Source organism: Pinus tabuliformis, chromosome 6 (genome assembly GCF_031772625.1).
Source record: "Pinus tabuliformis cultivar Carrire ecotype Pingquan chromosome 6, CPIR1, whole genome shotgun sequence".
Classification (NCBI taxonomy): domain Eukaryota; kingdom Viridiplantae; phylum Streptophyta; class Pinopsida; order Pinales; family Pinaceae; genus Pinus; species Pinus tabuliformis.
In genome coordinates, this window is record NC_142292.1 from 173,993,222 (window position 1) to 174,005,759 (window position 12,538).

Below are 12,538 nucleotides of genomic sequence, written 5' to 3' on the forward strand. Positions count from 1 at the left end.
CATCATTGAACATTATCTCCTGTCAGATTTATGGAGATTCCAAGTGTGTGATGGACTGGATAATGGAGAAGGGGAATTTTAAGGTTCTTTCCCTCAAGCACTAGATGTAACATATTTAAATTCTTAAGGGTCTCTTTCATAATCTACTATTCTAGCATATTTTGAGGGAATGTAACCAACATGTGGACTATATGTCCAAAAAATATCTACAGGTGGAGGAAGGCCACTTTTTATTTGAAGAACCAGGAGGCTTACAATTATTGAGAAGGGGATATGTTCATATCCCCAGTGATCTTCAGTTGGCTCACTTCTTTTGATATGTCAAGAAATTCTATCCTTTTTGTCATCTTATGAATAAAATATTTTTGTTTGAACTGGTTATTCTTGTTTGTAACTAGGATTTTAATGTTCCATACTATCCGGGTTTTTATCTTTTTTAATAATTTTATCCATGTTCTACAAAGTTTATAGATGTTCTTTTCATGTCCATTTTTGGTCCCTGTTAGTTAATTTTGTGATGGATGTTGTTGTTGGCATTGGTGATGTGCATACCTTTGAGGTTTTTTGGGTCATATATATGTAAATGTACTCCTCTTTCTTAATGAAAAGGATGATTTATCTTCTCTAGAAAATATTACCCTATAAAAGGGTTGGTGTTTAGGAGTTACGAGACTCAGCAATTTTTCAGTTACGAGTCAGACTAACCCATATTCCTGTACTCTGTTTTCCTACATGACAAAGTGATAAACAGAGGAAATGAAGATTTTTTTGAATATTTCCACCATTGATACAACCCATATGCAGTTCTAGGCAGGCAGGTAGAAACCATGTTTCTACCCCAAAAGATCAACCATATGAAAAGGATGATCGAGTACATGGAGGCAAGGCTTAACCCTACCCTCCTCCTTCAGGGTTCCTGATATTTCTCAACAAAATATGGCAGTGAAAGTTTGCTACCTGTGAACAATGAATGAAACCAATATCTAGTGGTAACAACAACCTCCAAACACGTTAGAAGGCAGTGAAGTTACAGGGCTGACCTGGTCATGACAAGGGTCTCTAAGATGCGTTTGGTGTGGTGAGACCCCCACAACACGTGGAGATATTTCCTTAACAGAGGCTGATCATGATGCTAGCTTGGTTCAAGGTTCATATACTTACTCTGTTTGTTCTGCTGCTACGTATGCATATATATGCTCTTAGGTATACTACTAGATATACTACTGGAACTAGAACTGCTAGTGCTGCTTCAAAAAAAATTAGTGAATTAGCAATAACATAGTAGTGAGCTTGAGTGGACCCTCAGGGGGACTCTACACCAGCTAGGATCTGTCCAAGTTAGATATCAAGCACACTTTCACAACCCAACACTGGATACTCTACACCAGATAGGATCTGTCCAAGTTAGATATCAAGCACACTTTCACAACCCAACACTGGATATTCACTGAGTTTGGAAGGAAATAAACTTTAAAAAGATTGCAGATCTATTTGATTGAGAAATCTTCGGAACAACATGCAGATTTAATTACACTACAACACATTCCTTGCTGAAAAATGATCCTTTAAATAGAATGCAGATCTATCTTATTCCCCACTATTTTCACCATCTTCCCATACACTATCAACAACTCGCAAAACAACAAGGAGATCAATACTTTTCATTTCCAGAGAAATACCACCTACCACATTATCAATAGTTTCAAAAGGGAATCAGTTTCTTTATACCACAGATGGCAAAGTTCCTTTAAGGGGTACTCCTTTGGGGATCCTATTATTAGACTTTGTGGGTGGTCCATTTATTGGAAACACCAAATGAACTCTATCAAACTTGCAATCTGTGCCTCCTCCTTGTAGAGTTATATAATGTGTTGTAGAACCTTTCTCATAATTCAACCTAGCTAGTTGTCTGCCACTGCATTTTTACCTCAAGATATCACTTCTTTGGAAATGGCTCTAAGGTTTGCATAAAATTATGAACCCATAGTTAAATAGGAACCTCCTATATCTCCTAATGACTTCACAGTAATACATGTATCCCATTGGATTGGAAGTACCACCGAATTGTAGGGGCTGGTTGACAGAACTGGATTCCAAAATGTCATTACCTAGTGGAGCCCCAATTTCTGGTAGGCCTTTATCATTAAGTACCTCTATCATATCATGCCATGAGTGAAACTTGATTTGATGTGCTTACCCACCATTACATGGGGGCCTTTTCCAAATTCATATACATTGTTGCAACCCTTTGCTCAGGCACAATCTACTCCACCACTTGTTCCAAAGATTCTTTCATGGTGTCAGTTGTGCCATTAAACTCAATATCTTCTTAAGCTCTGCACTAATCCACCTAACTATTTTCAACATCATGCAATGCCAAAAAAAAATTACAGTCTATTCAAGAGTGATTAAAATCTATATTTATCTTTTTCCATAGATCAGACACTGACACACAAGACAGAGTTCCGAGTCATCATTGTGCTCATACAAAATAAAAATTCAACCTTTCTTACACAAAGGCACAAAAAGAGTTGAAATATGGGCATTTGTTTGGAATTCACTCTATGTGCCACTGTACCCAGTTAGTTTTATTGTTATGTTTATCTGGTTTTACTTATAACACTTAAAAAGAGGATGAGAATGGAAACAGTAAAGGAGTAGAGAAACATCTTCCTCTGCGATAACAGCAGCTATGGTGGAATGGTAAACGCTCCTCGCATATTCACACCTTGGAAACCTTATCTCGAAATGAAGCTAGTCCTCACTTGCATTAGAGCAAATCCATTTGAACCTTGTTGGGCCTTGAAAGAGAGATCAAATTTCTCCAAACACCTCGTAAACAAATATTCTTGTAAATTTTTTATATTTTTTAATAAAAAACAGCTGAAAGGTAAGATAGGCCCCATATAGTTGACTCAGTAATAAAATTTAATTATTTTTAAATTAGATTTTTTTCATACAAAACATGTCTGCTTGAACAGAACATACTGAAAAGGAAGATAACCCGATAACCCCATATAGTTGACTTAGTAATTAAAATTTTAGGTTTATATGGTATCAAATTCCTCATCAAATTTCTTTCCACATCATCCAGTGGTAAAAAATATATCGAAGAATTCAATATATTTTAATACACAATATATATTTTTTAATTTTTTTACATAAAATTTTATGTTTATCATATCAAATATTTTATATTTATAAGAAAGATTAAGTTTCTAAGAGTTTAATATCTTTTAATATGTAGCATATATTTTTAATATCTTTTAATATGTAGCATATATTTTTAATAGACAATATATTAAAGGGAAAAATAATAAGATAACTTTTTTGTAAGTTAGTAAAGTTTCAATATATTACTAAATAAACATACAATACAAAAATAGTAGTTGGTTTACCAAACCAGTTGTAGAAGAAGATTCTCTTTGTCACACATTTAACCAGACATGCCATTAGATTTTTCTGTCTTTACTTTCCCTTATATAGTTCAAAAAAGTTCCCCTTCCCACTACTACTATATGTAGGTCTGCCTATCTGAATAGCTATATAGCTCTGATCTTCAGACCTAAACTTGACAAAATAACTACAATACTACCTATATAACATAACACAAAACTAAACAAAAGATTGGTCGATGCCATGATCAACTAACACAATATTATTTGCTTGGAGTTGTTATCGTCGTTGGCCCCATTGTTGGGTCCTCCACAAGGGTTGTCGCTGGAGCCTCTAGGGTTGCCAGTGGACAGCCGCCTGCAGCGCAAGCCTCTCGAACTCGATACTTCCTCAAGCGGGCGAAATCTCCTATCTCTACACCCATCGATATATCCACATTATCGATATAATTTAGATAGATTGAGAACATTTTGTTAAGATCCCCAATTCTGCCAACATGCAATTTCTCTATGTTAACCAAACCCTTGAGAGCCTCTTCAATTCCTTTTAGGCGTTGGTCTATAGATTTTAACTCGATTTCTGTCTCGAGTTGCCTCTTTTTCCTCTACTCTGCTGCCTCTGCTTGCAGCTTTTCCACTAGAGTCTTGACATGCCAAGCGGTCTCCAAGGTCTTTTGGTACACAGTCATCTATGTTTTGGATTTCCCTGTGTTGATGATCCAATCTCCTTCCTCCTCTATTCTACCATCAAAGATAGCCCTACAATGTCTTCGAACCTCACTCTCCCAGATTTCCACTATATCCTTCCCTTTTGTGTGACTGTTTAGCAACAACCTCCGCTGCTTCCTCCATGCATGTCTGTTTGCAAAACTCAAAGCCCTGAGCATCCGCGGGAACTACCTCTTGGCCTACTAGCATCACTTTAGCTCTTACTCATTGCACTCCCTGATAACTGAATTTCCCTCATAGAAATTACTATCACCAACTCACAATTACACCACCTTTCAGTGTTTTGCCTTATGTCGATGAAGCTTGCTCCCTAGCTATGATTTAAAGATGACACCCTAGATGAGACTTGCCTCGCCGATATTTGAGTACTTTCCCTCTCAATTTTTAGTAACTCTGACCTGCTAGCGATGTTGTTGTTCATTCGTGTGTACTTGTGGACGTCCTTCCTCTCATTTTCCCTTGCCAGCGGTTTGTTCAAAATCATAATCACCCTGACCTTGCTCTTGTATGTTTCCCCTCTTGATTTCGTACCTTCCCACTCCTCTTGCCACATCTCCTATTAATGAGACGATCACACTAACAATCTATTATGGGGGAAATCCTCTCCTTCCCATGATTAACCATCACTCTATCCTTGTATTGCAGACACATACCCCTTCTCGTTTCCTAAGTATGTCCATAATGAAGGATTATTTGTTCGTATGAACTGGTAGATCACTGTCCTGATTCGGGCCCACCCCTTCTCTATCAACCTACCTTAATGGCGTGGAGTGATCTCTCTCTGCCAACCTTTGGCTTTCCTCCTTTAGCTAGCCCTCTGAAAACTTGCACATCACGTCGGTGAGCAAATGGACATTATCTACCCCTTTATTTTCCACCCTATCCACCAACACATTCGAAAACCACTGAACTAAGGTGAATTCCATGGTTTTCAACACCTCCAGATGTTTTTGAATGCGTTGGATTAATGGGGGCAAGTGCCAGTTCCATGTTACTTTACTTATTTGTGTGCCACATTGTAACTTACGTGTCACTTGAATGATAAGAGGTGCGGTTCCTACTAGGTCTGGTTCCATGGGAGTTTGCATGGGCTTACAACCATTCATATGGGATTTCTCAATAAGTGTCTTGGCATATTTTCTTTTATATACAAATATCCGGTGATGTGTTTGTCACACCTCCAAACCAAGACACTAATGCAATAGACCAAGATCGGTCATGTCAAAGGACCTTTTCAAATCTTGCCAAAATTCTCTTCTCATAACTGCCTGTGATTACTAAGTCATCGACATACACAACGATGATCACAATATCCCCCCTTGATCTTTGCAGTAGAGGTTAGGATCATAAGGGCTTCTCTTTCAGCCGTGCTGTGCAAAATGCTCATCAATTTGTATAGAAAGTTCCCACAATATATTCCGTTTAAGCAAAATATAATGCTTAATATTTTGCAAAATAGATACAAATGGATTACTGCGATGTAGTAATATCTCCGAAAGAATATCTAAAAGCATATTTTCAAGATATTTACACCATGCAGAGGTAAAAAAACAGGGCATATATGTTTAAATCCCTCCCATCAAAGTACCTTGAGGTCCCTCTAATGGTGCAAGCCTAGAAGAACTCCAATTAGGAAAAAATTGTATCAAACCTTGAGGATAGGGTGAAACAATGGAATGTCAAAGCCCTAAACCTGGGTGGTCATCTGATTCTAACAAACACAGTGCTACAAGCTATTCCAAGGTATATGTTATCTATCCTCCCTTCTCCCAAAAGATCTGGGACATCCAAAGGAACTTCTTGTGGCGAGGGGTAGAGGTGAAACGAAAATGGGCGCTAGTGGCCTTAAATAGAGTGCAAACCAAAAGATGCAGGTGGGCTAGGTCTTCAAGATCCAGAGGTAACCAACAAAGAAAATGGAGCAAAATTATGGTGGAGATGGTTAAAAGGGGGGTCATCACCTTGGGAAAGGCTTTGGAAATCAAAATATGCACCTAATTTCCATACAAAAAAGTTAGTTTGGTTATCAAGTTCCACTCAGGGGTTGGCAATTTGGAATTTAGCATGGAATAAAAGAGGTATAATGCAAAAACACTATTCTGGGAAATCAGAAATGGAAAGGAGGCCCTATTTTGGGATGATGCGTGGTAGAAACAAGCTAAGTTATGCAGGGAGGAATGACATCCCTTCAAACTAAGCACAAAAATATAAGAGTATAGAGAATTCTACCAATTCTAGGATCAAGGACTAGAAAATAACAAATGGAGGCGATGGAATTTTAATATCTTTCAACGGCCAACCCAGAATGACTTAGCTATTCAGTATCTAACAGAGGAACTAAGAAAATTAAGAATTATGTTCAATAATGAACAAGACCAACTCAAATGGGGGAAAAAAGAAGATGTGGAGTTCAATCTCAAGGAAGTCAAAGCTTATCTTAGTGAGGGATATACTGGTACAAATGATCCATCGTGGAGAAAACTGGATGGTGCCACATTGGCCATAAATTTAAATTTTCATGTCATTGATTTTACACCAGAAGGTCCTAACTCAGGACAAAGTTATAAAGAGAGGATTTATAGGTTCCTCTTCGTGTTTCCTCTCCGAAAACACAAAAGAGAGGCTTAATCATTTACTCAACACCTGTAACTATATGGAGGCACTATGGGACTAATTAGCCTCAATATTTAGATAAAGAAACCAAAGTCGAGAGAGCATACAAGAAACAATAAAGAAATGGCGGGTGCATTATACAAAAAACGAGGTGGTGAACCTTACCTGAAATTTCATTCGAGGTTTCATCCTTTGGGAAATTTGGAAGGAGCACAATAGATGAATATTCTCTTATAATAAGCTTCCTGTTGACAACCTAGTGGAAGGAAAAATGTGTCAGCTAAAGGAAACATTAATTAGTACGGGAAATCAACCATTAGAGGAACAACCACCCCCCAAGGAAACACAAATTTTGAAGTGATGAGGCTTCATGTTTTTCACCCTGTTTTCCCCAAATAAATATATTCTAGCAGGAAGAATTATTCATTACTTTCCCCTCTTACAAGCAAACACTCGACAAAAAAAGGATTTCACACCTCGGAGTTTTTTTGTAGGATAAAGGGAAAGGTGAGTGGGTATCCTGCAGTAGCTGCATTGGTCTTATTAGCATTACGCCACTTTTCATATGGGTCTTCACAACAAATAATCACCATTACACTTTGTTGATTTGTTTTAAAAATAAACATAACACCCAATAGATTTCTTTTGGGATGCAATGTTGTTGTTGGTAGTATGATTGTATTTGTGCCACATGTAAAGCTAATATGCGTTAAATTTCTTTCACCTTGCAATATTTTTATTGGAAATGTGTTTGTGTTTGGGCTAGAAACTATGCTAGATTTCTTTTGCTTTGCAATAGTGTTGTTGTCAATTTGGTTGTTTATGATAAAAGGAAATCTAGCAAGTGTTAGATTTCCATCACTTTGGCAATGTTATTGGAAATGTTGTGCTTGTGTTTGGGCTAGAAGTTGTGTTAGATTTCTTTTGCTATGCAATGTTGTTGTTTTCAATTTGGTTGTTTATTATAGAAGGAAATATAACACGTGTTAGATCTCTTTCACCTTGGTAATGTGCTTTTGTTTGTGTTAGAAGGAAATATAGCATGCACTAGATTTCTTCTGACATAAAATGTTGTTATTGGTAGTATGCTTGTATTTATGCTACATGTAAAGCTAGCATGCGTTAAATTTATTTTACCTTGCGACATTGTTGTTGGAAATGTGATTGTGTTTGTGATAGAAGTTGTTGGATTTTGTTGGCTTTTGTTTGCCCTACAATGTTATTGTTGCCAATGTGCTTTTGTTTGTACTAGAAGTAAATCAATCGTATGCTAGATATCTTCTACACTGCAATGTTATTTTTGGCAATGTGATTGTGTTTGTGCTACAATAAACTCTAGAATGTGTAAGATTTCTTTTACTTTGAAATGTTTTTGTGAGTAATATGCTTCTATTTACGTTAGAAGAAAATTTAGCATGTGGTGGATTTCCTTCGCCTTAGAATATTGTTATTGGCAATGTGTTTGTGTTTGTGCTAGAAGGAAATCTTGCATGTGCTAGATTTATTTGACCATGTAATGTTGCTTCTAGCAATATGCTTATGTTTGTAGTAGAAGGAATGATATTGATTGTTAGCTTTCATTTGAGGAAACAATGTTTCATTACATACAACATGACAACCATAATATTTTTATTTTTGCATTTATATTACTTTTTCGGAAGTTGTGTGTTTTTGGGGAAATATAAAGTCACACTTTACACGGTTCATTCTTTTAATTACAAGTTACGATGTAATTGTTGTTACAGAATTGATGCAAGCTACAATGGAAAATATAATTTTGGCAAAAGGGGACTATGTTGATCTCCTTATTAATGATCAAGTCATTGGGCTAGCAAGGGTTGAATCTGCAGAGTCTGGAACTTATTATGTTGGAAAAAAGGTTAATGTTGGTTATGTTGCAATTTTGATAATTGATCTCATTCAACCACATTTGATTGATGATGATGTTAATGAAGGGGACATACATCCATGGAAGATTGTGGATTTGAGACACCACATAGGTAAATCAAAATATTGAAGCATGTGTTATATATTTTTGATACTATAATAAATGTTCTTTTTTTGAGTAAATACTAACATTATTTACATTTGTTTATAGGTACAAATGTTTCTTCTACATTTTCTATTGGAGACAAGGTAAATCTTCTACAACATGGAGTGAAGGTGGGCGAGGGCTCCATATTCAATACAGAGCTTGGGCATAAAGTGCATGGAAAGATGGTAAAGAAAGGATGCATAGTGGTTAAAATTGAAAAGGTGTTAAAACATAATGTTCCTCTACCACATCCAACAGGGTTTGAGCATACACTTGGGGGTGCATTAGAATCTTATGAAATTTGGCCAGAATCAGATTTGGAGCCTCACTGTCATGATCATGCCATAAATATTGCCCAAGATAGGGTTAAATTCATATGTGCAAAGGTTTCTCTTACACATGAATGCATGGGAACAAGCATGTGCATTGCCAAAGGAATGCTAGTTCATGTCCGCGAGGATGACATTGTTGAGGGTGAAACACTAGGTGAAATGGATTTTGGTGTTTTTCTAGAAGAGATAGATGGAAATTGTGAGATATGCAAAATTGGAGATAAGTCTATACATTGTTTGGTTAGATGGCCAATAAATAAGTTGGTGGACAACAAAGGTGTGATATTAAGGGTCAAGGAAAAGTTCAAGGAACCAACCAAAGAAATGGTGATATGGGATGTTATAGAGGACACAAATCCCTTAAACAAATGGGATGGGTACCTTTGTAATGAAAAAGATAGAAACTCAATTGATATGAATGTAACAAGGCCATATAAAAGGATTAAACGAGTTATGGCTACAAAAAAAACTGCAAAATGTCAAACAAAAATAGATGAAGAGAAAGAAATTCGACTTTTGGCAGCAGATGTATGTTGTAGAAAAGATTGTCTTCAACATGTCGATAGGAAGGCCATTGCAGGTGCTAGAAGGGGTATGAGACAAATAAATACAAATGGTATTAGAGAATTTGTCTTGAATTCACTCATGTCAAACACAGTGATGTCAAGCGGCCATGGCCATGGCCATGGCCTACCACCTATTGCTAGAAATGTAAAGGACATGAGATTTAATGGGAATATTATTTGTAAGAAAGCATGGTATAAGATACATAAAATTCCTCAAAGCACATTCTATAACTACCAGCATTATTTCCAACATGGACAGATCAAAGCTATTCATGGTAACACCAACACATGCAAAGCACGAGCTCACACAGTGGCAGCTATAGAAATATTGCACAAAATTGTAATGGATAATTCAGATTTTTCACCAAATCAAACACGTCAAGTTGAAGAAGATGGAACATCTGCTCCTTTAAGACTGCTTCCTTCGACTTACACAAAAATTCTTTGTTAAAAGAGATCAATGAGGCTCTTCAAAAGCTCAATTACCCATCAATATCACAACCAACAATGAGCAAGATCTGGAATACTAAGTTTCGAGATGTGGCATTTTCAAAGAACACCAACTTCAGTAAATGCAGTGAATGTATTGTGTTGAAAGCACAAATGAAGTCAGCAACTACAAAAGAGTTGGAAGAAAAGGCACGAGGTAGGTTGACGAAACATAACAAGATTGTTATGTGTGGAAGATATTGCTACTATGCCCATAGAATTATGTCAGAGCGGTTTCCAAAGGAGTATTTGAGCATTATCCATGATAAAATGGACAAAACAAAGACATCAATCCCAAGGCTACGTGTCAAATCAAAATCTGTTGTAGGAACAAATTTGGGTTTGTCATTGACAGGTATGCTTACACATGGGCATAAGGCGGGAGGTTTTGGTCATTTCTCCTTACCATTTGTCCATATGGGATCACAATTTACTATTACATCCCTTGCAAAGTGCTTAAGGGACCTTGAAGACCCACAAATGGATATGTATGGTGATCTACTTTATGAAAGTGGAATTTCAAGAAACCCACTTACAAATGCATTACTTGACACCTCTATTTACCCAAAATGTCAAGGGTACAAGGATGATTTTATATCTCATGGAAGTTCAAAAAGTCAAAATGTTGATTTTAAACCTCTTCCTCCACATTTGTTGTTACAGTTGGACAATGCAGCAAGTGATAATAAGAATCGCTATCTTTTCATGTTTCTATCACTTTTAACTGCACTTGGTGTCTTCATCACTATTGAGGTTGGGTTCTTGCCTGTGGGGCACACCCATGAAGACATAGATGGAACCTATGGAAGAATGTCTTCCAACCTAAAAAGTAAAGATATTTATTCTTTACCTGAAATGATGGATACATATCGCATAATTGAAGAAAATAGAGTGTTTCCACCTACACTTATTGACAAGGTCTATGACTTCAAAAGTTTCCTTAGTGGATACATTAAGGAGGGAAAAAATGCACTAGTTGGACATCTTAATGTTCAATACTTCCAATTTCTTATACTCAATGATGTTCCAGTACTAAGGTATAAAGAATCAATTAGAGACTCTGAGTGGTCAGAACCAGTTGAGTTATGGAATATAGATGATGAAGGTCGACCTATAATTCCCATAGGGAAGCCATCTTTCTTAGCTTCCAAACAGAATGATGTCTATTTAAAAGAACTAAAGGAAGGGATAACATCATACATAAAAATGTGGAAAGACACTATTGGGAATGAGGATTCACCAATTGTTACAGAGGAATGGAAAAATAAAGTGGTGTATTGGGAAAAAGTTCTTGATACATTAGATGGAATCTATAATGATCATAGAATAATAGATGGAAATGATTCATCTTCTGAGGCTTTCTGGCCCAAGACAAGGCACATTGTTGATGTTGATCGTAATGCACTCCAAGTAATCTCAAGTATTATGGATGGAGATTTTGATAATGCGATAGATGAACCAATATATGTTGGACCCAAATGCAACAAGCCAAAGCCAACATTCAATCCGATGACTGATGTTGAGAAAGGAAAGATGTTGCTAGTTAGATCAGGAAATGAGGATGCAGGTGAGATGATTTGGATGGCAAAATCCATCTCAAATATCTTTAGGGATAATGAAAGTGAGAATCTTCATGTAAAGGTTGACTGGTGGAAGCCTATGTCAGAGAAATACAATGGAAAATTTTTAGAGCAATATTGGGTACCAAATCCTAATGACAAAGAACTTGGCTCTATTCCAATTAATACCATAGTGTGGGCATGGATGCCAAAGAAAGAACATTGCAAGAAGACCAAGATAAATAAATATGGTGTAGAAGCCATTCTTGATCTACTTGAGCGATTATCTTAAGAGTAGGTTTATATGATACATAAATGTAATTTTTTTTTGGAGGATCTATTAATATACATTCAGACACATTTTCCCATATTTGTTGTATAAATATTCTCTTCATATTTTTTTTGAAGGAGTTTTATATTATTTAATAGTTTGATGTAATCACGTGTTATACAAATTACATGACAATGCCATAAAATATTTAAGTTTTCAAAGCTTTATTTGACCAGCATGACTTCTCACCATATCAAATATGCGTAATAAAATTCAATAATGCACCTAAAAACATCTTCTAAACTTGTTATAGTAAAACAACAGTATTATATTTAATATAAACCATTTAAACACTTAATGAATAAATGCTAGATGCTTGATATAATGTTTGAGGTGAGTTTTCCTTAATTTTCCTTATTATAATTGATATAATCAAATTCCCTATTTTGTTGCATGTTAATTTATAAAATAAATATTTTGATCATTGAACAACACAACTAGAATTATAAAATATTTCTACTTATAGATTTTGAAGTGGTGCCAACATTA